Below are 24,474 nucleotides of genomic sequence, written 5' to 3' on the forward strand. Positions count from 1 at the left end.
TTAATTATGTGTTAAAAAAATAATGGCAAAGTTTGAATAAAAGCTTTTTGTTAAATGGTTATCTCAAGTATCTCAAGTGGCTAAATTATTTTCTTCTCTATGCTTTTGCGTTTTCTTTAAATATTCAACAAGAAACCTCTATTACATTTTTGATCAGAAGAAATTCAATAAATATATATTTTAAAATAAAATTGAATGAGGAATGGTGGTTGTTTTTTTTCCAAGAAGGAGCACAGTTTCACTCTTGATATATGTAGATGCATTGCATCTCTCTAAAGTTAACAAAGCAGTGGAAACTTACTCATTTTTATGTCTTTGCAGTACCTCTCTCCTTGGTCCTTACCGTATCTGAAGTCTCTATTAAGATTTTAATTCATCTATATTTTAAAACCTGTTCCTAGAGATTTTGCTTTGTTTTGGTTTCTTTTCCTGATCTACCTTTGGAGACAGATACTTTTCAATTGTTTGAGATCTTAGGTTTCTCTTGAAAACATGATATTTTATAAGGAATAATGTTTAGACATTCCACAGGAAGTTTCTTACAGTTAAAATACAGATGCCTAACAAAATACAAAAATTCAAAATACAAAAGCCAAAGTAAGTATATATTTATATTTTTGGCATCCTATATCAACTGTGGTAAGCAGGAGAATAAAGAAGCATGCACATTTGCAGTGAATTTTGTTTCCATAAAACCATAAATGTGTAACCTGGGTCAGTTTATACAGTTGATCTGATGATAGCACCAGAGACAGTATCTCCTCATAATTATCTTCATGATAATCTTCTTGAAGGCTATATTGAATCTGCAACAAGTTGGCTTCTAGTAAACTTCCATATCCCTATCATGTTTGAATTTATCTAAGTTCTTTTAAAATTTATGTTTTCAAACTATACAATAGCAGCAGCAGATTATTAAAGAAACAAAATACTGCTCTCTTAGATATGTATATATGGTATGTATAAATGAGGACCTGTGTAGCAAGAGCCCTCCTTGTTATTTTAATGCTACAAACAAAATTATAACTTCAGAAAAAACGTTTTTTCTCTCCTTAATGGAATCATCTAGAAATTCTGTGTTCTTCTTTAGCCCTTTGATAATCATTAATTTGGATCATTAAAATGTATTTGAAGTATCTTTTAAAATTATTTGGAGAATTTAATGCTTGAATGCAACAATATGCCTGCCTTTAAATTTGGGCATTAATAATACACAGATTTCATATATTTTAAACAATTTTAGATTGGAAAAGCTGGCTGATCAACGGTTTGATTTTGTTAAAGTCAGTATAGCTGGTATGTAGAATAATGCAATCATGATTTCTCTTCATTTGAAAGGCAGTAAAAGAGACATCATTTACCTCCACATTTATTCTTTCATGCCACAGCCTATGTGGAGAAGTGTCTGTGCCACACACTGTTCTGGCTACTGGGATGCCCAGAGGGGTAAGATACCATTCTTGTTGCTTGAGTGCAGGACACCTTTGGTTAGTCCTTGAGTGGGTTTTCCAAGGAAAATATTAGTTTCAAGGTTTCTACACCTTTTAACTTCAGCTTATAAGTAAATTTAAATTCCTGAAGGAAAACACTGTGCTTATATAAGCTTAGATGATATTCGATGCCCTTGTGTTGTTCTGGTTTTAAAATAGATATATTTTCTTTTTTGAAAATGGTGGAAAGTTGGTTAATTGGTTTGTATATATCCATTTATTCATTCACTCTCCCATTCATTCATGTATTCCATCAAATACATATGGAGTGCCCAGAGTTAGCTTGATGCTAAGAAGTAGATGTTTAGCCCATTACATTCCAGTACAAAATTTAAGAAATGCAAAGATGGTTATAATTTAAGGCAATAACATCATATGTGCTTATAAAACTACAAATATGCATGATGTTAAACATGTTATTTAGGTACATAAATTTGGGTAAAAGTCACCCCTAATTCCATCACATTTTGTTTTGTTTTGTTTTGCTTTTAATTAAAGCAGTTGTAGGTTTACAGAAAAATCATGCAGAAAGTACAGAGTTCCCATATATCCTATTTTTACATGTACAGTTTTCTCTATTATTAACATTTTGTATTAGTAACACATTTGATTTTAAACAATACTTTGTAATTATTTTACATATAATGTACATGCATAATTTTAAATAGCTGCATTAGGACATATGCATTTTACATATATATATATATTTTAATCTAACATTAATGTGAGTTATCAAATCAGAAGGAGCAGCTGAAGATATTCAGGATGCCACAGATGTTTTCCGTCTTATTTTCACCCTAGGATTCCCAGAGTCATGGTTATGATATATCTTATTAGTTTTGAAAGCAAGGTTGTGATGCCTTGTGATACTAGCACTATTTAAGCTACAGAAATTTGAAAACTGATGCACATGTTAGGTACTCTGTGGCAAATGTTGCTGATTCCTTGTGTTTTAGAGAGAACCCAGCTGGGACTAAAGAGGAATATATACTCGAGTGATAATGAAGTCAGCCTTTGGTGCTTGAGTTTTATATCCCCAATCTAGGAGATATTTTCCTTTTTAAAAAATTTTTATTTAAAGCAGGTTGCATTTCTTATAAGGAAAATTTTAAAAGTCAAGATATTATCACTGTAACTAATTACTGAATTGCTGCAGATGCTACTAAGTTATATTCAGTACATGAAATTTATATTTTCCACTTTAAATAAAAGTGATAAAAAGCCAGTTGTCATCCATCTTTGATATCTATACAGGGAAGTAATTTTCATGTAAAACATTAAAAGGCACATTTTATTTAACAAATGTATGACTTTAAAAGTCTGCTCAGATTTAAATTTCAAATTAAAAACATACCGCCAGCTGCTGTGGTTTAATAGGACTTAGTAGTCATTCTGGCATTCATATTTTTAACTCTTCATGATATTCTCCCAAATTGGCTTTCCCCTTCATACTCCTATTTAAGAGTTTAAAATAGAAAAAGAAGCTAGAATATCTGCAGATGAATGGAACTGTGTGAAATGGAGGCAATTAGGGGGTCCAACAACATATGTCTTTAAAAGTATGAATATTTTCCATGCCCCTCCATATTCAACAGATTTCTCATTTAGATGCACCACCATGCCCACCTTCTAATCTGAAATTAAGTGAAGCACATGGGAATTTTGGGGAAAGTTAAGTTCAAGAACTCTAGACCTAAAATGATTACTAAGAGTTAAAACAGTTTATCATTTAGCTTCCAGCCTGGTGTCAGTTATCCTTTGATAATTAATGGGAGAGAGCAAGATGAGATCAACCCAGACCTGTATCTGGAAAAGCTCTCCCCATAATAAAGCAAGTGCATTTTAGGGAAGTGCTTGTTAAAGCTACTACATAACTGTGGTTCATGTAGGAAAGGATGCTTTGTTTATTTGCTCTTTAATTCCAAAATATTTCTAAGAAATTACTTGCCAGGGGAGATAAGCAGTCTTCTAAATTATTCAGATGTTGGGCTCCTCCTCTCCCAACTGTTGTCTGTTAGGGGCCTAGAATGAGCAGAAAATGAAAGGGGAGCAAGGACAACTCAAATCAGTTAGGGTTGTGTATGTGTGTGTGTGTGTGTGTGTGTGTGTGTGTGTAAGATATAGTTTAAAAAATGAGGCTGAAGCATATGGCTGCAATTAGGTTTTTAGATTATCTATGAGTTCTGATTCTGTTGTCAGTCTTCATTTGCTATGTAGTTGATCATAGTGACTTCTTTCAAATAGGTTTTTTTTTTACCTGCATTAATGATTTGATGACACTATCTTGTGATATGGTCTCAAAGCTGTTTTTTTTTTTTTTTTGGAAAGATAAGCTTATATTCTTTTAGAAAATTCACTTGCTAAAAACAAAAACAAGTAACAGCCCACAAGCCTTCCTCTAGAAAATTAGCAGCGTTTTTTTTGGCCACCTGCCTGTGTCCCATCTCCACCCTTGCAGGTCTGGCAAATATTAGTATGTGTTCTTTGTGTGTTAGAGAAAGAAGCATCTGGTAGCTCAACATAAGCTTCCTCTAAAAGAAGACAAGCTTCCCCTTTGGGAAATATAGGAAGGTATTTAAGCCTGGTGAAGACAGTTCTATTAATACTGCCCCCTACTTTCTATCTCTTAAGAAAACAGTCAGGAAAGTTTTTGTGGATGGTCTTTATATATGGAAATCCTAATGAAGAATTAGTAGTTCAGCAAATATTTTTAAAGGAGGCAGATGACTAACTTTAGTCTTTGCTGCTGATTGCTTTTTCTCTCATTTATTTGAGTTTTCATTTGGCATTCTAGTATTGTTTCGTCAAATAAGTATTTTCATTCAAAAATAATTTGTCAAATACTCACATAAATGAGAGAACTCTATAAATTAGCATAGGTAGATGTATAACCATGGCTTGAAAGAAAATAGGACCAGGGCGAAAAGATATCAGTAACTGAGTTGAATGATTGGCAATTTAAATAAAAACAGGACAAAACCCTCAGGTTTTTGCACCATTGTGATGCTGTTACAGAGCTTGGGAAAATCTGTTGCTTGCATGGCTAGGCATTTCTGATTCAGTAGTAGCAGTTCTGGATCTGTGCATAATACTGAATAGATTATTGGTTATTCAGTTATGAATGAATAAATTTTAAAGACAAATATAGCATGAATAATGAAAATTGTCAGATGCAGTGAGATTGGTGTGGATTAGAACCTTTATGAGAGTCTAAAATGGAAAACCCATTCTGCTCATAGTATTTTAAGATTGGCCAAAAAACTTTTGATTGCCTTGACTGATGGAGTTTCTGACTTGCTCTCAAGCTTCTTCAGGGCAGGAATGCTTCAGGCACTTTCATGACTAAATTACACACTAGAATTTCAATTTCTTGAAAATTCCCTTGATTGAAAAACCATTGTAAAAATGAGTTATTTCTAGCAGCACTTAAAGAAAAATAAAAACCTTTAAAACACAGTTGAAAGTGATCTTTTTCCAGAAATATTCAATACCTTTATGGACACCATGCTATTAGTTTTCAGTAATTATGTAGGAGATTTAATATTTTGTCCAGAACTTTAAAAATCTTTCCTTGGGCAGTGTGGTATTCCAAAGTCATTCTAAAACAGGGAAAAATAATTCAATGTACTCTGTCAAATCCATTTGGGAGTCTCAAGGCCGTACTGGATTGAAGCCAGGTTCACTTGAGGCACCTGAATTAGCATAGGCAGGTTATAAAATCCAAATTATTGTCAAGGTAAAGCTATAGCTAGGAATATGCTGCCAAGAGAGAAATCTAAAAGATGAGGCAAGGATAAGATAGGAGAATGAGGCCCAGCATAGATTGATAGAAGGGTCTGGAGCCATGTGGAGCCAATGGGAGGAGTGGGTTGAGGAATGCAGTCCAGATCAAAAGAAATGGAGACCAAGATTAGCCTAGAGCCCCCTTTTGACACTGTGCCCCCACCCCATGTTCTTCAGAAGACTTCATGTGAAGGGGGCCTTAACAGCCAACTTTCTTTAAAACTGTCGTAGTTAGCACTTTGTCCCCACTTTTTCAACCTCAGTTTAATCCTCATTCCTCTACAACCTTTTCATCTATCTCCAGTACTCCAAGGAATCCACTCTCTCTAAAATCAGCAATGAATTTCTGAATGAGAAATTTTAGCCCATAACATTTGTCATAGTTGACCCTTCTCTCCTGATAAATGGACAGATTTAAGATCAAAGGTGTGTGTAATTGTACTGTTGTTTGGGAATTCACCCCAATTAATACTCAGTTAGGCTTATTGAAGAAATGTTTCTATATTTTGCTGCCATTATTAATTTTGTGCAGCCTCTGTGTTTCTGTTTACCAGCAATATTTTAACATAGAACAAGGGAAGCTCCAGGCTTGGGTAGCAGTTTAGAGGAGGAAAGAAAAGAGCACATTGATTAAAAAAAAAAAAAAAAAAGAAAAGTAATGTAGCATGAAGAGAGGAAAATGAATGGGGCCTGAAAAAGGAAGTGTGTCACTGGTCTCCAAGACCCTCAGGTTCAATGGTAGAAGGTGCTGATGCTGATAGAAGGACTTACAGAACTCAGATAAGCTGTTATATTCATGGTTATGATTTATTACAGTGAAAGGAAACTGATTAAAATCAGCAAATGTAAAGGCACCTAGGACTGACTCCAGATGAGACCAGGTGCAAGCTTACACTTGTCCTCTCCTAGTGGAGTTGTACGGACAGTACTTAATTCTCCCAGCATCCATGTGTGACAACACATATGGAGTATTGCCAACCACAGAAGCTCACCTGAGCCTTTGCATCCAAGGTGTTTATTGGGGATGGGTCATGTAGGTGGAGCACCCACATGGCTGACCTTAGTTACTTCAGAGGACAAAGTGATACTGTGTAGCTCAAGGACCCACCATAAATCAAATTGTTAGAGTAAACTACCTGGTGTGGCCTAAGGCGCCAGATACACAAGAACACTCTTGATCAAGCAGGATGTTCAGAGGGCTTAGAAGAAGGAGCTTGAAATATGGCTCTGTCCTGCTTAGGAGTTAGTACACTTCTCAGAGATTTTATAAAATGTCTCATATATTCTCTGCGAGAGGATGGGAGATTACAGTTATCACAAGAAATTTAGATATAGACCTTGCTTTATGGGAAATTGCATTTTATTTAGGAATGAGAAATGCATGATTAGGTTTGCAATGCAAGGTGGTCCAGAATTAAGTGCCCAAATAAATATGCAGATGCTTTTTCCATTTATTTGATATGAAATCATTGACTGCCTAAGGTGTGCCAGCCACTGTTAGTGGCTGTGAGGGGTGTGGTGGAGGAGCAGCAGGGAAGAAAGTGCAAGGGGACAAGGGGGAACAACTGAATCTGGAGTGTTTGTGGGAGTCTGTGAAGAATAGGAGGAATTTTGAGGGCCCACCTTGAGGATGGGTGTAGCAGGAACATGTGAGAGGAAATGAGGGGGTATTCCAGGCAGCAGCAGAAGAAAAAACGTGAACTGAGTAACGAGAATATCTTCCAGGAATGGTGGTAACACCTGGTTTTATGAGTCCCTAAAAAAACCCAAAGGAATTAAATGTAAAGGGCAAAATACTTGGTGATAGTAGAAGAGTTCTAGTTCCTCCGAATGTTCTAGACTTGTGCTGTCCAATATGGCATGTGTGGTTTGAGCACTTGAAATGTGGCTGGTCCAAACTGAGATACACTCTAAGTGTAAAATACATGCTAGATTTTAAAGACATAGTACAAAGAAAATAAATGAATGTAAAGTACCTCCTTTATCGGTACTATTTATAAAATAGTAATTTTATGTTGATTACATGTTAAAATGGCGTTTTGGATATATTGGTTATATTAAGTCTTATTAAAATTAATTTCACCTGTTTCTTTTTGTTTGTTTAAATATGTTACTAGAAATTTTAAATTACATTTCTGGCTGACATTCATGGCTGGCATTTTGCTTCTATTGGGCAGTACTGTTCTAGATGCTATTAAACAGGAAGGTCTGGAAGCAAGTGACTTCTGCAAGGTGGTTTTCTCCCATTTATGAATATATTTAAAGCCTTCTATAATTCCTAATCTTATGCACTATATTTGATGTAGTGCAGGTTTTTCTTTTTTAGTGACCAAGTTTACTTTTCACAGAGTATTTTGAAATTTCATCTATACTGAGCTTTTCATGGGGGTTGTACCCTGAGCAGTCCTGAAAGCAGCCCCTCCCTGCTCCATCTAGAGACAGTACAAGCAGGCTTTTATTCAGCCTCCTTCCCCATGCACTCCCTGCCCTCCTGATCATTTTCATCCATTGCTTTACCTAGTAGCTCCAGAAAATGAGAAAAGAGAATGAGAAATGAGACAAGGCAGGAGGCGATGAAGTTAGCTCAGATCACAGAAATCATAGATCAATTGTATGCTAATGTTTGAATCATAGAGTTGCTTTGCTCATAAGATTTGTGAAACAAGATAGAATTGCAGCCATTAATACCAGTGAAATATACAAGAGAGAAAGAAGAGATGCTTACATTTTTCCCCCTCAGTAACCTGAAATTTTGCTTTGTCTAGGAGTATGGTGCAACTCTTCTTCTGTTTTGTTCAAGTTATTTTGAAATTCTGTAATCATTTTTTCTGAAGAAAGCACCTAATGATATACTATGAAAAGCATAGATAATCCTGACAGCTGTAGTCTTTTTTGTTCAAGTTTTCTTCCTAAAGCAATATTTAAAAAGTAGATGTCTTATTTTCTCCTTCTTTTAAAAAGTATTTAATTCAATGTCTGCTTCTTGGCCATTGCTACTATAGTGGAGATGACAGATAAATAACTGAAGAAAATAATGTAATTGACATTTTCATTGAATAAAATGAGAGTTCTACACTCACCCCACCCCCTCATCCTCACCTTCGTGTATTTCATAGAAATTGTCAAATATCAACACATCACTTTAAGGAGTTGACCTACTTAAACTTTTGCAACCTATTTTAAATGAAGCTGATATAGATGTTACATAAAAATATGTAATTGTAAATGTTGAAAGCAGAAGCAAATGAACTTATTTTAATGTTATTTTTAAAACATGTCTTAAGAATTCTCCTGATAAGAATTTGAATTGTATATTTAGATTGTTTAGTGGAATGCAGATGTATCAAAATTAACAGTTAATTTTGAGGAAAAAGAAACCTAAGAACCAAAGTAGATTAAAAACATCTCTGTCCCTGTGTTCATAAATTCAGTGACCCTAATTTTAGTTATGTGATATTTTTGCCGTTGTATAAATATGCAGTGTGCAAATTTGCAATTTGAAATGGCCCATGATTGAAGTCCACACACTGGAAAAGGATTTAATGACTTTGTGGCTTTAAAAAATTATTTTTTTAAATTTAATCAGACTGGTTCAGGTACTATTTGTAAGACGTATTGTTTATCTCCTTTGCCCTCTAGCTCTGGGCATCTTGACTACAAATGTGATTTGCTTCTGCGTATCTCAGGAATCCTCTTCCTAGAAATAATGGAAAAAAGTGTTTACTGGGGTATGAGAACAAATGGTATTCTTTAAAAATGATGCAATTCATTCTATGGAATGATTTATATATGGTTAGTCATGATGATGACAAATGTTTGCATTTAACTAACTGTAAGTGGTATGAATCCACAATTAGTTATTCTGGTGATAACTGCTAACGTGTTCCCACTTGGGTGTTGGTGAAACTCTTAGACTTACAGGAGCTATGAGCCCTGATTTTACCCTAACTCTGCCTAAGATTGGAATGTCATCATTTTCCTTTGAAGGGAATAGAGGAAAGGACCAATGTAGGAAGATGAATTTTTCTTCATAAATGTAATTTTTATAGAGATACCTTGGTCTGGAGAGCATAAAATAGGCCAATGAATTGGATTCCCCCAATTCAGGGAGATTTGATTCCATTCTGGCCAAGCAACTTGCTTATGCCCTCCTCCACCACCATTTTGAGGACTTCTGTTTGAACTAGACTCTGTAAAACCTACCTTTTTTTAATTGTGGTTCCATTTATAGATTTAGATTCATTTTTAGGATTGGACTAAAGCATAAGGCATTATAATTTTGTGCATACTCTCATTCATCTATCTGTTAATTCTCTCTACAACTCACTCGCAAAAAGATTAATTTTAGTCTATTTTCATATGAGAAAAAGAGCACTCAACTCTTCATTAAGTTTAAGGATCATTTATTCTGAAGAGCTTTGGGTAGTCTCATTCAACTGGCATTTGAATTAGGTGAGGATGCTTACTGAAGGCTGAATATTCTTACATAGTAAAGCCCTGGAATCTTTAAACTACCATTTCGCTTTTTTAAAAACCAGTGTTCCCTTAAAAAACATTAATTTCCTCTATTATACCGTGCTGGTTTGAAACTGTTATGGACCCCAAAAGAGCCATAATCTTTTTTTTTTTTTTAATTTTATTTTGAAATAAATTCAAACTTACAGGAACAGTTGCCAAAACAATACAAACCCCATACATGGAAGTCCAGCATACCCTGACCCCTCTCCCCAGATACCCCAATCCGCCAACTTTAACATGCTGTCACACCGCCATTTCTTTCTTTCCCTCCCTCCCTCCCTATCATCCATCATCTATTGCTCTGTCCTCTGAACATATGAGAGCAAGCTGCACACATCCTTGAACAAATACTATAATTCACATATACAATTACCATGAACAAGAATGTTCCTTTATGCAATCACATTAAGCGCAGCTAAGAAGTTCAAGAAATTCGACATTGATACAAAGCTTACTTTCTGTATTTCCTTTTTTTTTTTTTCCTTGTTTCCCAACTGTGTCCCTTTGAGCCTCCTGTCCTCCATCCTCAAATCCCATCCAGGATCATCCTTGGCATTCAATTGTCATCTATTTAGACTGTCTTTTATTTTTTCCAATTGTGGAAACATATGTACAGCCTAAATCTTCCCATTCCAACCCCTCCCTAGCATTCCATTAGTGGGATTAATCACATTTAGAATGTTGCAATGCTTCGCACCATCCATTACTAGTAATTTCCCTTCACCACAAACAGCCACCCTACACTCATTTCTTAACTCCCCATTGCCCCTTCCCCCACTTCTCATAACCCATACTCTACTTTTCATCTCTGTGGTCATATTCTCTGATAATTTCTTTGTGTTTACTGTGGGGCTTAAAATTAACCTCTTAAATCCATAAGAATCTTGTTTTTCTTTGATACCAACTTAACTTCAATAGGACATGTAAACTATGTTCCTATACTCCTCCATTCCCCCACCTTTATATAGTTCTTGTCAAAAGTTACATATTTTACATTGAGTCCAAAACCACTGATTTGTCATTAGAGGTTATGTAGTTTATATCCTGTAGGAAGTAAATAGTGGAGTTACAAATCAAAAATTACTGACTTCTATTTGTATTACATTGTGGTCAGAGAATGTGCTTTGAATATATTCAATTGTTTTTTTTTTTTTTTTAATTTATTGAGGCTTGTTTTTTGTCCCAGCCTATGGTCTATTCTGGTGAAAGTTCTGTGATCACTAGAGAAAAATGTGTGTCCTGGTGATTTGGGATGTAAGGTTCTATATATGTCTGTTAAAATTCTCTATATCTCTCTCTCCTTTCTTTGTTTCTCTGTCGGTAGGGCTCACTTTAGTATCTGAAATAGGGCAGGTCTTTCATCGGCAAAATCTCTCAACACTTGTTTGTTTGTGAAAAATTTAAGCTCTCCCTCAAATTTGAAGGAGAGTTTTGCTGGATAAAGTATTCTTGGATGGAAATTTTTCTCTTTCAGAATTTTAAATATGTCATGCCACTGACTTCTCGCCTCCATGGTGGCCGCTGAGTAGTCACTACTTAGTCTTATGTTGTTTCCTTTGTATGTGGTGAATTGGTTTTCTCTTGCTGCTTTCAGAACTTGCTCCTTCTCTTCAGTATTTGACAGTCTGATCAGAATATGTCTTGGAGTGGGTTTATTTGGATTTATTCTATTTGGAGTTTGCTGGGCATTTATGCTTTTTGTATTTATATTGTGTAGAAGGTTGGGGAAGTTTTCCCCAACAGTTTCTTTGAATACTCTTTCTAGACCTTTACCCTTCTCTTCCCCTTCTGGAACACCAATGAGTCTTAAATTTGGATGTTTTATTTTATCTGTCACACTCCTGAGATCCATTTTGATTTTTTCAATTTTTTTCCCCATTCTTTCTTTCGTTCTTTCATTTTCCATTCTGTGCTCCTGTAGGACACTGAGTCGTTGTTCATCTTCCTCTGATCTTGTATTATGAGTATCCGGAGTCTTTTTAATTTGGCCAACAGTTTCTTTTATTTCCAATAGATCTTCTATTTTTTTATTTACTCTTGCAATTTTTTCTTTATGCTTTTCTAGGGTCTTCTTTATGTCCTTTATATCCTGTGCCATGTTCTTCTTCATGTCCTTTATATTCTGTGCCATGCTCTTGTTCTTTGACTGTAGTTCTTTGATTAATTGTGCCAAGTACTGTGTCTCTTCTGATCTTTTGATTTGGGTGTTTGGGATTGGGTTCTCCATATTGTCTGGTTTTGTCATATACTTTAAGATTTTCTGTTGTTTTTGGCCCCTTGGCCAAATAGGGTTCTTTCAAGTTATAACAAAATACCAGTCTAATTTTTCAGAACTACAACTTGGTGATGTACACTTTCTCTAACTATCAGTAGATGGCTTCTGTGAGTCACTTATTCCCCTGAAGTCAGTTCTCCTCAACTTTGTGGTGTGTGGGGAAATGATTCTTGTGGGGTTCAATTTGTGCACTCAGTTTGGATGTGTTGTTGGTGCTGTCTGCCCTGAATGTGGGGCATGTGTCTGTGTGATTAGGGAGGCAGGGCAGCCTTAATAATCAAACCTCCCAGGTGTTCCCGGAGATTCAAGGCTGTTGCAAGAGTCTAAGACTTCATTTCAGTCTTGCCACAGATTGTCTCAGCTGCTGACCCACAAGTCCCCGGCATTGATGTAGGGTCCCTGGGATTTACAAGCAGGCCCCCCTTCTCAGCTGTGATCTTCCAGGACCTCTGCTGAGGGGAGGCTGTGCTGTATCACAAGTGCACGCCATCCCTCAAGGGAAGCCCCGGGCTGCCAGGCCTTGCAGGAGCTCTCCCAGCCTGATGCAAAGATGGCTGAATGGGGTGTCTCACCCCCCCCCTTTCTGCACAGCTCTGCCTTCCCAGCTCCGGGACAACTAGCTGTGTGTGCACCCAAGGCCACTGTCTATGACCGATATTGTGGCATGTGTGCAGTGCCGTGGGATACACTCCCCATCACACAGAGTTTCCTGGCACAGCTCTGGGCTGTGGGTCTGGCCCCGGGCAGGACTATCCCCAGCCCACCGGGGAGCCGGCTGCAAGCAGCATGGTTTCTTTCTCCTTTTAGCTCTCCCCTCTGCCCACCTGGTTCTGAGACAATCAGCAGCAGGCTCTCCTCCACGCCAGACACCGAGAGGTTGGCACAGCCCACTCCTGCCGTGGCTCGTTGCGTGGTTCTCATCGTTGTAACTGCAGCCGCTCCTGGGTTTTGTTTTGTTTTGTTTTTTTAAAAAGAATTAGTCTGTCTCCAAATGCCAACCCCCAGTTTCCCCATACCGCAGTGCAGCTGAGGGACTTTCAGCTGGCTTACTCACTTGTTTTAGAGTGCAGACTCCCGGTTTCACCAAGGGCATGGTCCCTGTGGTTTTAGCAGACCTTGTCCAGCTGGTGCATTACTGGAAGTGGTGTTCTGGGTCACTTTCTGGTTTTTATGTAGTATTTTTCACGAAGGTGTTTTTTCTGCCTGTCTCACCTAGCTGCCATCTTAGGTTCTCAGCCATGGTTTTTTTTTTTTCATTTTTATTGAGATTGTTCAGGTACCATACAATTATCCAAAGATCCAAAGTGTACAATCACTTGCCCCTGGGTACCCTCATACAGCTGTGCATCCATCACACTTAATTTTTGTTCAATTTTTAAAAACTTTTCATTACTCCAGACAAGAAATAAAGTGAAAGATGAAAAAAGAAAAAAAGAAAAGGAAACTCTAATCCTCCACTATCCCTAACCAACCCCCCTCAATTGTTGACTCGTAGTATTGATATAGTACATTTGTTACTGTTTATGAAAAAATGTTGAAATACTACTAACTGTAGTATATAGTTTGTAATAGGTATATAGTACTTCCCTATATGCCCCTCTATTATTAACTTCTAATTGTATTGTCATACATTTGTTCTGGTTCATGGAAGTGATTTCTAGTATTTGTACAGTTGATCATGGACATTGCCCACCATAGGATTCAGTTTTATACATTCCCATCTTTTGACTTCCAACTTTCCTTCTGGTGACATATGACTCTGAGCTTCCCCTTTCCACCTCATTCACACACCATTCAGCGCTGTTAGTTATTCTCACATCTTGCTACCAACACCCCTGTTCATTTCCAAACATTTGAGTTCATCCTAATTCAACATTCTCCTCATATTAACAACCACTCCTCATTCTTAAGCCTCGTCCTATATCTTGGTACCTTATATTTCATGTCTATGAGTTTACATATTATAATTAGTTCCTGTCAGTGAGACCCTGTAATAATTGTCCTAATGTGTCTGGCTTATTTCACTCAGTATATTGCCCTCGAGGTTTTGTCATCAACCCATTTTTTTTTCAATATGGTTTTGTTCACTCACCATACATTCCATCCCAAGTAAATAATCAATGGTTTTCTGCATGGTCATACATTTATGTGTTCACCACCTTAACCACTATCTATATAAGAGCATCTACATTTCTTCCACAAGGCAGGAGGGAGAGTCAAAGAAGGTAGAGAGGCAAAAGAAAGAGGAAAAAAAAAAGACAGCTAGGAAGCAGCAAAAGGAAAAATAACCTTAAATCAAAGTAGAATAAAGAATCAGACAATACCACCAATGTCAAGTGTCTAACATGCCTCCCCTATCCCCCCCTCTTATCTGCATTCACCTTGGTATATCACCTTTGTTACATTAAAGGAAGCATAATACAATGATTGTATTAGTTACAGTCTCTAGTTTATGCTGATTGCATCCCTCCCCCAATGCCTCCCCATTTTTAACACCTTGCATGGTTGACATTTGCTTGTTCTCCCTCGTAAAAGAACATATTTGTACATTTTATCACAATTGTTGAATACTCTAGATTTCCCCAAGTTACACAGTCCCAGTCTTTATCTTTCCTCCTTTCTTGTGGTGTCTCACATGCTCCCCACCTTCCTCTCTCAACCGTATTCATAGTTACCTTTGTTCAGTGTACTTACATTGTTGTGCTACCATCTCCCAAAATTGTGTTCCAAACCACACACTCCTGTCTTCTGTCACCCTGTAGTGCTCCCTTTAGTATTTCCTGTAGGGCAGGTGTCTTGTTCACAAAGTCTCTCATTGTCTGTTTTTCAGAAAATATTTTGAGCTCTCCCTCATATTTGAAAGACAGCTTTGCTGGATACAGGATTCTTGGTTGGCGGTTTTTCTCTTTCAGTATCTTAAATATATCACACCACTTCCTTCTTGCCTCCATGGTTTCTGCTGAGACATCCGCACATAGTCTTATGAAGCTTCCTTTGTATGTAATGGATCACTTTTCTCTTGCTGCTTTCAGGATTCTCTCTTTGTCTTTGATATTTGTTAATCTGATTATTAAGTGTCTTGGTGTAGGCCTATTCATATCTCTTCTGTTTGGAGTACACTGCGCTTCTTGGATCTGTAATTTTATGTCTTTTATAAGAGATGGGAAATTTTCATTAATTATTTCCTCTATTATTTCTTCTGCCCCCTTTCCCTTCTCTTTTCCTTCTGGGACACCAATGATACATACATTATTGTACTTTGTTTCATCCTTGAGTTCCCGGAGACGTTGCTCATATTTTTTCATTCTTTTCTCCATCTGCTCCTTTGCGTGTAGGCTTTCAGGTGTTTTGTTCTCCAGTTCCTGAGTGTTTTCTTCTGCCTCTTGAGATCTGCTGTTGTATGTTTCCATTGTGTCTTTCATCTCTTGTGTTGTACCTTTCATTTCCATAGATTCTACTAGTTGTTTTTTTGAACTTTTGATTTCTGCTGTATACATGCCCAGTGCTTCCTTTACAGCCTCTATCTCTTTTGCAATATCTTCTCTAAACTTTTTGAATTGATTTAGCATTAGTTGTTTAAATTCCTGTATCTCAGTTGAAGTGTACGTTTGTTCCTTTGACTGGGCCATAACTTTGTTTTTCGTAGTGTAGGTTGTAATTTTCTGTTGTCTGGGCATGGTTTCCTTGGTTATCCAAATCAGGTTTTCCCAGACCAGAACAGGCTCAGGTCCCAGAGGGAAGAAATATTCAGTATCTGGTTTCTCTGCGGGTGTGTCTTAGAAAATTGCTCCACCCTTTGATGCCTCAGGTCACTGTGCTTTTCTGCCCAGCAGGTGATGCCTGTTAGCGTATAATTCTTGACTGGTGTGAGGAGGTATGGCGGTGTTCCCCCAGGCTCTGGGGTCTGATTCTGAATGGAAAGGGCCTCAGCCATGGTTTTTTAATCTAATCTTGTTGGGTGGAACTTTTGATTGTTTCCATGGAGAAGTGACTCACCCAATTGTGGGTGATACCTTTGATTAAATTATTTCTATGAAGGGGAGGACCCTGCACATTCAGGGTGGATCTTGATTAGTTCACTGGAGTACTTTAGAGACCTCAAGAGCCGACACAGATTCTGACCCTTGGAGATGCTTGGAGATTCAGACAGAAGGATGTTTGGAGATGCTAAGCTAAGAGATGAAGCCCAGAGTTTGCCCCAGAGAGGCTAAGAGAGGACCCCCAGATGCAGAGGACCCCCAGATGCCCTGGGAAAAAGAAGCAAGGATGCACAGGAGCTGAGAGAGAGGAACCAAGACAGAAGCCCAGAGACATTTTGGGGAAAGCCATTTTGAAACACAACCCAGGAGCAAAGGACCAGCAGACATCAGACACATGCCCTCCCAGCTGACAGAGGTGTTCTGGTGCCGTTGGCCATTCTTCAGTGAAGGTATCCTTGTGTTGATGCCTCAGTTTAGACATGTTTATGGCCTTAGTACTGTAAGTTTGTAAGTTAATAAATCCCCTTTATAAAAGGCAATCCATTTCTGGTATTTTGCATAATGGCAGCTTTAGCAAACCGGAACATATATTTACCAGTATTTATTTACAGATCTTTATCTACAGGTCACAAAGTTTGCAGATGAAACTTAAGCTTACATTTGAGAGCAATCTCATTTAAAGATCAATCCAAAATTACAGTAAAATATCTCCAAAATTGAAATTTATTGCAATGGGAACACATGATGTAATTCAGAGAAGTTCAGTTGGTTGACTCAGGTTTTAGGAAAAGCTAATTATGTAAAATGTTCCTGGAATCATTTTTGCAGTGGGAAATAATAGCTAATTATCTGGGATTTAGCCCTAGATATTGAACTCATTAAAAATGCTTCCTGTGACCTCAAAATGAAGACCCATTATTTATTTGAATGGAAAGGGGAAATTAAATGTCCAGTGATTTGAAAGTAATGTTTGTTTAATTTCAGATGAAGAAATATAATTTAGATATTGTTAACCCTCTGTTTGCCACATGAGGTTTGTTGTGTTGTGGCTTATATTTATTCAACCTCATTGACTGACTGATTCCTTTACAGAACACACACATTCAAGTTCTTACTGGGTGCCGGGCACTGTGATCCATGCTGGAGATGTAAGTGAGTAAGACTTGGTCCCTAGACTTGAGAATGTCAGAATCGTGTGGGTTCAGGCAAACAAGCACACATGAAAGAGCAATGCTGTGGCACAGAGCTGTGACACTTTTTGGTTCAGGGCATTGTGGGAGCACATAGGCCAGCAATTCCAGACCTTTACAACTTAAGAATAGCCTACCATCATTAAGCATCTACATCAGAATAATGGAGACAAAAAGTAAATGAATAATTGGGGGTTGGGGAATAGGTTGTTTTGGGTGTTCCTTTTTACTTTTATTTTTATTTTTTTTGAAGTAATGAAAATGTCAAAAATTGACTGGTGATGAATGCACAACTATATGATGAGACTGTGAACAACTGATTGTACACTTTGGATGATTGTATGGTATGTGACTGTATCTCAGTAAAATTGCAAGGGGAAAAAAATTTCAAAAAATAAGCATCTATACCAAATCAAATGCCAGCTGAATAGTCATCTCAGTTCTGCCTGTGCTGGGTGGAGTAGGTGACGAAAGCTTTGATAAAGACAGTGACCTATGACCTATGAACTGGGTCTTCGGTGAGTTGGGGCAAGATGAAAGGCAGAGAGGGTGTGATCAAAGACATGCATTTGTGGTGGAACTCTTCAAGGACTGGGGCTAACACCCCACTTCCTCCCTAGGGGCCATGGCCACCTGGGGGTGAGGAGCATATGCCCAGTTTTTTGCTGCATTTACCATCCTTATAAAGTCTCATTGAAGTTGTAACAAAAGTTCTTCTTAAGCTAAAGCCAAATCAAGGAGTAAGCTTTGACATTGGCCCTTCACATGCTGACCCTGGGTCTGAGCCCTTTTTCTGCCTGCTTCGTCCTGGCAGGTTCTCTTCCCCGGGTGGCTGTTGCCTCCTGGCTCCTTGATGTACATAGGCTGTTTCTCCCATTCCAGTTTGCGGTCCCTGTGCTAAGCGTTGCAGCTCTGCATTATGGAAAAGGTGCCCCTCCAGCACCACCCTTTCACCCTCATCATCTCATTAAAACACATTAAACGTGTATCTTTGCTCATTTTTAAAAAGTGAGTTGACGTAAAAGAGAATTGGGTATAGGACTCCAGATTGGGGAGTTATTCCACCTCTAGGGCCAGCAGTATTCTCAGAGTCATTTGGAGATGGGGGCAGAGGTTGATTAATGGACATTTATTGGACCGGTGCCTTCCCTTACAGGAAAATAAACAAATAAGCTTGCCCATGCTTAGGTATAAGCAGGTAAATAGTTTCCTTGATTAAGGATATGACTGAAGGATAGGGTTAAGTCTTGTGTGTCCTCTCCACACCAGAGTAGTATTTACTGACACCCTTTCTTGAGTATTCCTCCCTGGTGCATGCACATTACTTAATCTAACAGACATATCTGAGCATATTCAACTTTATTGTTTTTAGTGCAGAAAGTTGAGCCAACCAAACTCTTCAGTCTTGGTGTCCTGCATCCCAGGCTGTGCGATATTTCTCTTTTTTTTAATACCACCCCCACACCTTTACCCCCCAGTAATCGCCCATTCTAATGTATTTGGTGAAGTAAGTGTTTAGTATTTTCTGTGTAAATATGCTTTTAAAATACATAAATGGTACTGTGTTCTATAGTGGATGAGACGCCAAGGGGTTGCCAGAAGTTCAGTAAGGCTTGAATTTGCTACAGGCACTCATAGCGAAAGAGATAAGGAGGGATCAATTGAGGAATGCATTTATATGTCATGCTAAGGAATTTGGATTTTATCCATATGCAATAAGGGGTTACTGAAAGGTTTTAAATTGGGATGATGATAAAATCAGCTTTGAAGCACACGTTTACTTGACGGCACTGTGGAAAGTGGCTCTGAGGGGCGTGCATGGAAATGCTAAGCCTGTCACTTAGTACCTACGACCTCCTCGACAGTGATTGCTTCTATCATTATTTTCAGCTTCAGTAATCCCCATCCTACTGAATATGGTGTAGATAGAAAATACATTCTGACATGATCCCTTAAGGAAAATCCCAATGAATTATAAAAAGTGTACTGATTATTTTTATTCTAGTTGAACTAATAAATCATTGTAAATGTGCTTTCTTTGCTAGCACCTAAAACTTTTATTTGTGCTCTTTTGTCTAGTTTTCTGGGCGGTGGGTGTGTTGAGGCTCCTTAGCTGTGTTCACCTGATCACAGGCCTGTGACTGATCACATACGTACCCGTCCTAAGAAAGCCATTATAACACGGTTTAAATAGTAGAGTTTATGTGCTGATAGAATGTTATTAAAGAATCTTTTACCAATATTTCTATTTATTTATACATATAGAAGTATTTATAGATGTACACACACATATTTCTATGACTACCTCCTGCCACTTTCCCATCTTCTTTTCTATTGCTATGGGATGTGGCATTATGTCTGTTCTGGTTTGCTGATGCTGCCTTTATGCACGATATCAGATGGATTGGCTTTTATAAAGGGAATTATTCGGTTACAGATTTACAGTTCTAAGGCCGTAGAAGTGTCCAGACTACAGCATCAGCAAGAAGATGCCTTCACTTAAGAACAGCCAATGGCATCCAGAACACCTCTGTCAGCTGGGAGGCATGTGGCTTGTGTCTGCTGGTCCTTTGCTCCCAGCTTGCGTTTCAAAATGGCTTTCTCCAAATGTGTCTGGACTTCTGTCTTGGTTCCTCTCTCTCAGCTCCTGTGTATCTTGCTTCTTTTTCCCAGGGTATTTCTCTCTAAGCATCTGGGGGTCCTCTCAGCTTCTCTGAGGCAAACTCAGGGTTTTATCTCCTAGCTTTGCATCTCCAAACATCCTCTCCACATCTTCAAGTGTCTCTAAGCATCAGCTTTCAACAGCTGTCTCCAAATTGTCCCTCTCAGCTTCTCTTGGGGCATTTGGTCCTCTCTTCTCTCTGTGTGAGCTCTCTTTAAAGGACTCCAGTGTTCTAATTAAGACCCACCCTGAATGGGCAGGGACCACCTCCATGGAAATAATTAAATCAGAGGTTCCACCCTAATCAACAGGCTAATCAGTCTGCCCCCACAAGATTGCATTAAAGAATATCACTTTTCTGGGGGGCATAATATATATATTATGTCCCTCAGAAACTGGCACAATGTCCAAGGCAAAAAAAAATTCTTCTAGCACCTTTTGCTCAGATTTCCTGAAACTGGCCTATGGAGGGATGTGCCTGCTGTCATGTGGCAGTCAGTCCCCACTTACATAGTTCCTGGATTTGGAGATTGGCTGAAAGAGAGGGCTTGCTGCCAGTGAGGTTAGCTGTATTATCATACTATCCAGCTTGCCTTGTACCTCTGTGATTTTGCTTTGAAGAATAATTGAGCTTTGTAAGGGAAAACTCTAAACAGGTGATGTGTTAATAGGCCCCATTCTCTCTTTGAAAGGAAAAAATGGGTGCAGCAGAGGGTGCAAAAGGAAAAAATGGGTGCAGAGAGTGCAAATCCAATGCAATGGAGAAGATGCCAGTTTACTCTGGACGGTTTGTAACCTCCCTAGAATATGCAGGGGAATATCCAGGATGGACAAACTCTCTGTTCATGTGGCAGAGCTATCATTCAAAGCAAAGCTGAAGGATTCCCTGCTTCTCTTGAGAAGTTTCTCAAAGCCTGATAAGCTTGTAAATATTATATAAGAACAGCTGTGTTTGCTGTCATCCTTGGTCTCATTCCAGTGGAGAAGCAAACTGGATCATTTGGTAGTCCTTTCAATCTACAGGAGCAGCGAGGGGTGGTGGTGGTTGTTGTTTTGTTTTTTATTTTAGGTTTTTGTCTTCTTTAGTATTTGTTCCCTGCCATTTCTCTTGCTGTTTGTAGGAAGTCAATTTAAAATTTATACCACTTCTAGAAAATCAAGGAACTAAAAATATGGAATGGATTTCTGTCTTAGAAATGTTATTCCTTTTCTCTTCAAGGCAAAGTGTATTTCTTGATTCTATAATCAAGAGTTTTGATACAAAGAACCCATTCATTTCAGGACATACTTCCATTTCATTGCAGGGAGCTACATCCTGCTACATGGTACACACATCTCTGGTGATACGGTGCAGGACCTTAAGACCAGAGTGGAGGACCCCTCATAGATGCACCAGAGGATCCGGGGATGAGGGATTGCCTAATAAATCAGATATCGTGGTGGTTAGGGGTGTAGACACTAAAGACAACTGGGTTCCAGTTCTAGAATTACCTCTTACTGATTGAGCAAGTATGCAACCCTTCTGGGTGACACTGTCTTCATCTGTAAAATGGGCATAAAGATAACTAGCTTGTAGAGCCTTTCTGAAAATTAAGTGAGATAACCCATGTAAAGAGCATAGCCCAATGTCTGATATAGCTTAACTACTTATTAAGTGTTAGTTATTACTGTGTTCCGAAAGACCTGGATTTGTTCATATTTTTCATGTTTCCAACAGTCTCAATCAAACATTCAGAGGCTTCTTTGACTTCTCCTTATGAGATATTCTGGAGTTTCTAGTGGTAGCCAGACATTTCAGGACACAAGTGGATGTTACTTATACCACAGATTAAATTAGATTCTTCAGTTCATCCCTTCTAAACCTTCTAGAACAGTCCAAGAAGCTCTCAGAAATACCTCAGGGCTAAAAACACAGCACAGGAAAGAGCTGAGGCCATTTGCTGCCAATTGGTTGATGTGATTTGTAACTCATGGGTGCAATCTCTATTTTGGAGGCTTCACTTATCATAATGGGATCCCTTTTTTCCCTCATTAGGCAAATATGATTAAAACCAACTTGTTGCAAGCTTAAAAATTAACTTTAACTTAGCCAAGAACAAGGGCTTTGAGAAATTTTCCTACCAAAGATGGATGTCTCTTCCATTCTGAGAATTCTGTGTTCCTACACAATTTGCAATTCTAGGTTGGGTAAGCTAGAATTTCTCAACCTCAGCACTATTGACATTTTGGGCCAGAAAATTCTTTGTTGTGCAGTGCTGTTCTGTGTACTGTAGGATGTTTAACTGTATCCCTGTCCTATATCTCACTAGATGCCAATAACCCTCCCCTCCAAGACATTGACAAGTGTCACATGGGAGGCAAAATAAAACTGGTTGAGACCTCTGCCTTAAACATAGCTACTTAGCATAGATAGATAATTTTGATTCAGGTATAATTATGCAACTTTAAGGAGGCTGCTTTGAGAAACTTTGCTTTCTTCTTGTGCTCACTTTATCACCTGATAGAGATACTCGTGAAGGCTCTTCTCTACTCTATACTTATTCTGTGGCTTCAGTCATCACTGCTAGTCACATGACTACCAAATCTGTCCAAGCTGACAGTTTGACTGGATCTTTAGCCTTACACTCTATATTTCAGAATACAACTCAACAGTTTCTCTCATCAGATTCTTTCTCCTCTGTTCACCACTCTTCCAGAAACTCAGAAGTTTCATATCTGAGTTCTCTGTCCATCTGCTCTGCCTCCTCCTGCCTCTGATCACGTGCCATGATGACTTCTGAAATACCCTTCCTCTATTTCTGCTGTCACTGCCCTCCTCCTGCATGCCTCTACTTCTGTGATGGTTTCTCCAGCAGTCTCCTGGGTTTTGGTTCCTCTCCCTCTAACCCATCAGCACTGATTGTATTACTCCCATGCTCAGAAATCTCAATAATTTCCTCTGCCTAAAGGATAGATGGCAGATTCCGTTTGGGCATTCAAAACTCTCCATAATCTGGCCTCATCTTATTTCACATTTGTCTGCCCTCTTCATCCACCTCATGGGGTAGCCAAGCTGAGAGGTTTCACTTTTCTTTGTGTATGAGTCTTGGAGCCTATCTTTTGAGCCACTGCTTCCTGTCTCTTCCCAGAATGCCCTTTGCTCTCATTTCTTGCCGGTAAAATTCCTCACATCCTTGAAGGACAATCAAATGATGCTTCCTTCTTGAAGCTTTCCTTGATACCATCACTTTTCCTTAAGCTGCCATTTTCCTTTATCTGAGCTCCTCCCTTGTATCACTTTGTCCTTTAGCACTATGCATAGAGACTAGAGGATTTTTTTTTTTTTTTTTTTTTTTTGAATAAGTAACTGAATGAACAGTGAACAGGGATAGAGAATTCTTCATGGAATTAAAACTTGAAATGTTTCTCCACTATTCTAAAAGTCTACCGAAAACTCTTTGTTATCAACTAATCTATCATTATTTTAAGACGTATGAATAGCTGGATAGTTTTTCTTAAAAATAACAGTAATGCAGGTCAGGGTATAGCTGGTGACTGGTAAAGCAAAGTGGCTAAGAACATACACCATGGAGTCAGACTGGACTTGAATTCAATCTTCCCCACTCACTGCATGTTAGCTTTGTGACTTTGGCCATGTTACTTTACCTGTTGAGTTTCAGTTTTCTCATCTCCTCACATAGGTTGTTGTTATGAAATGATGTGTGCAAAGTGATTAATACAGTGCCTGGCCTGTAGGGCTCACTTAATTCATACTGGCTATTTGTACTTAATTATCTGAACTATCCCAAAAATCCATCTGTGCTGGTTTGGATGTATTATGCCCCCCAGAATGCAATGTTCTTTAATGAAATCTTGTGGGGGCAGATGTATTAGTGCTGATAAGGTTGGAACCTTTTGATTGAGTGTTTCCATGGAGATGGGACTCAATCAACTGTGGGCAAGACCTTTGATCAGATAATTTCCATAGAAGTTTTACCTCACTCATTCAGGGTGGGTCTTAATTAAACTGCTGGAGCCATATAAAAGAGCTGAAAAACAGAAGGAAAACACTGCTGCAGCTGAGACATTTTGAAGATGGCCATTGAAAGCAGAGATTTGCTGATGCTTTGGAGGTACTAGCCCATAGTTTGCCCCGAGAAGCTGACACAGACATTTTGGAGAATGCCACTTTGAAAAGCAACCTGGGAGCAAGCAGATGCCAGCCACCTGCCTTCCCAGCTAACAGAGGTTTTCCGATGCCAATGGCATTTCTCCAGTGAAGGTACCATGTTGTTGATGCCTTACCTTGGACACCTTATGGCCTTAAGACTGTAACTGTGTAACCAAGTAAACCCCCTTTATAAAAGCCAGTCGGTTTCTGGTGTTTTGCAAAATGGCAGCATTAGCAAACTGGAACATCCCTCTTTAGGTGATTTTATTCTATAAAGGACTTCTACAAAATACCCAGAATATGAACATAGATGTATGTTACTTGGATATTTGGTGGTGTACAGTCAGAGGGGAGGTCAGTGACATGGGACTTAATTTCAATGTCTGTTCTTTTAAACGATGTATGAGGTCATGCAAATTGATTTTC

General features: G+C 38.4%; 1 protein-coding gene across 2 annotated transcripts in view; it reads left to right on the forward strand.

Annotated features, from left to right (window-relative positions):
• CAMK4 (calcium/calmodulin dependent protein kinase IV) overlaps nt 1-24,474 on the forward strand; it is a 306,043-nt gene that overhangs the window by 90,207 nt on the left and 191,362 nt on the right. The window lies entirely within an intron of this gene.

Source organism: Choloepus didactylus, chromosome 13 (genome assembly GCF_015220235.1).
Source record: "Choloepus didactylus isolate mChoDid1 chromosome 13, mChoDid1.pri, whole genome shotgun sequence".
Classification (NCBI taxonomy): Eukaryota; Metazoa; Chordata; class Mammalia; order Pilosa; family Megalonychidae; genus Choloepus; species Choloepus didactylus.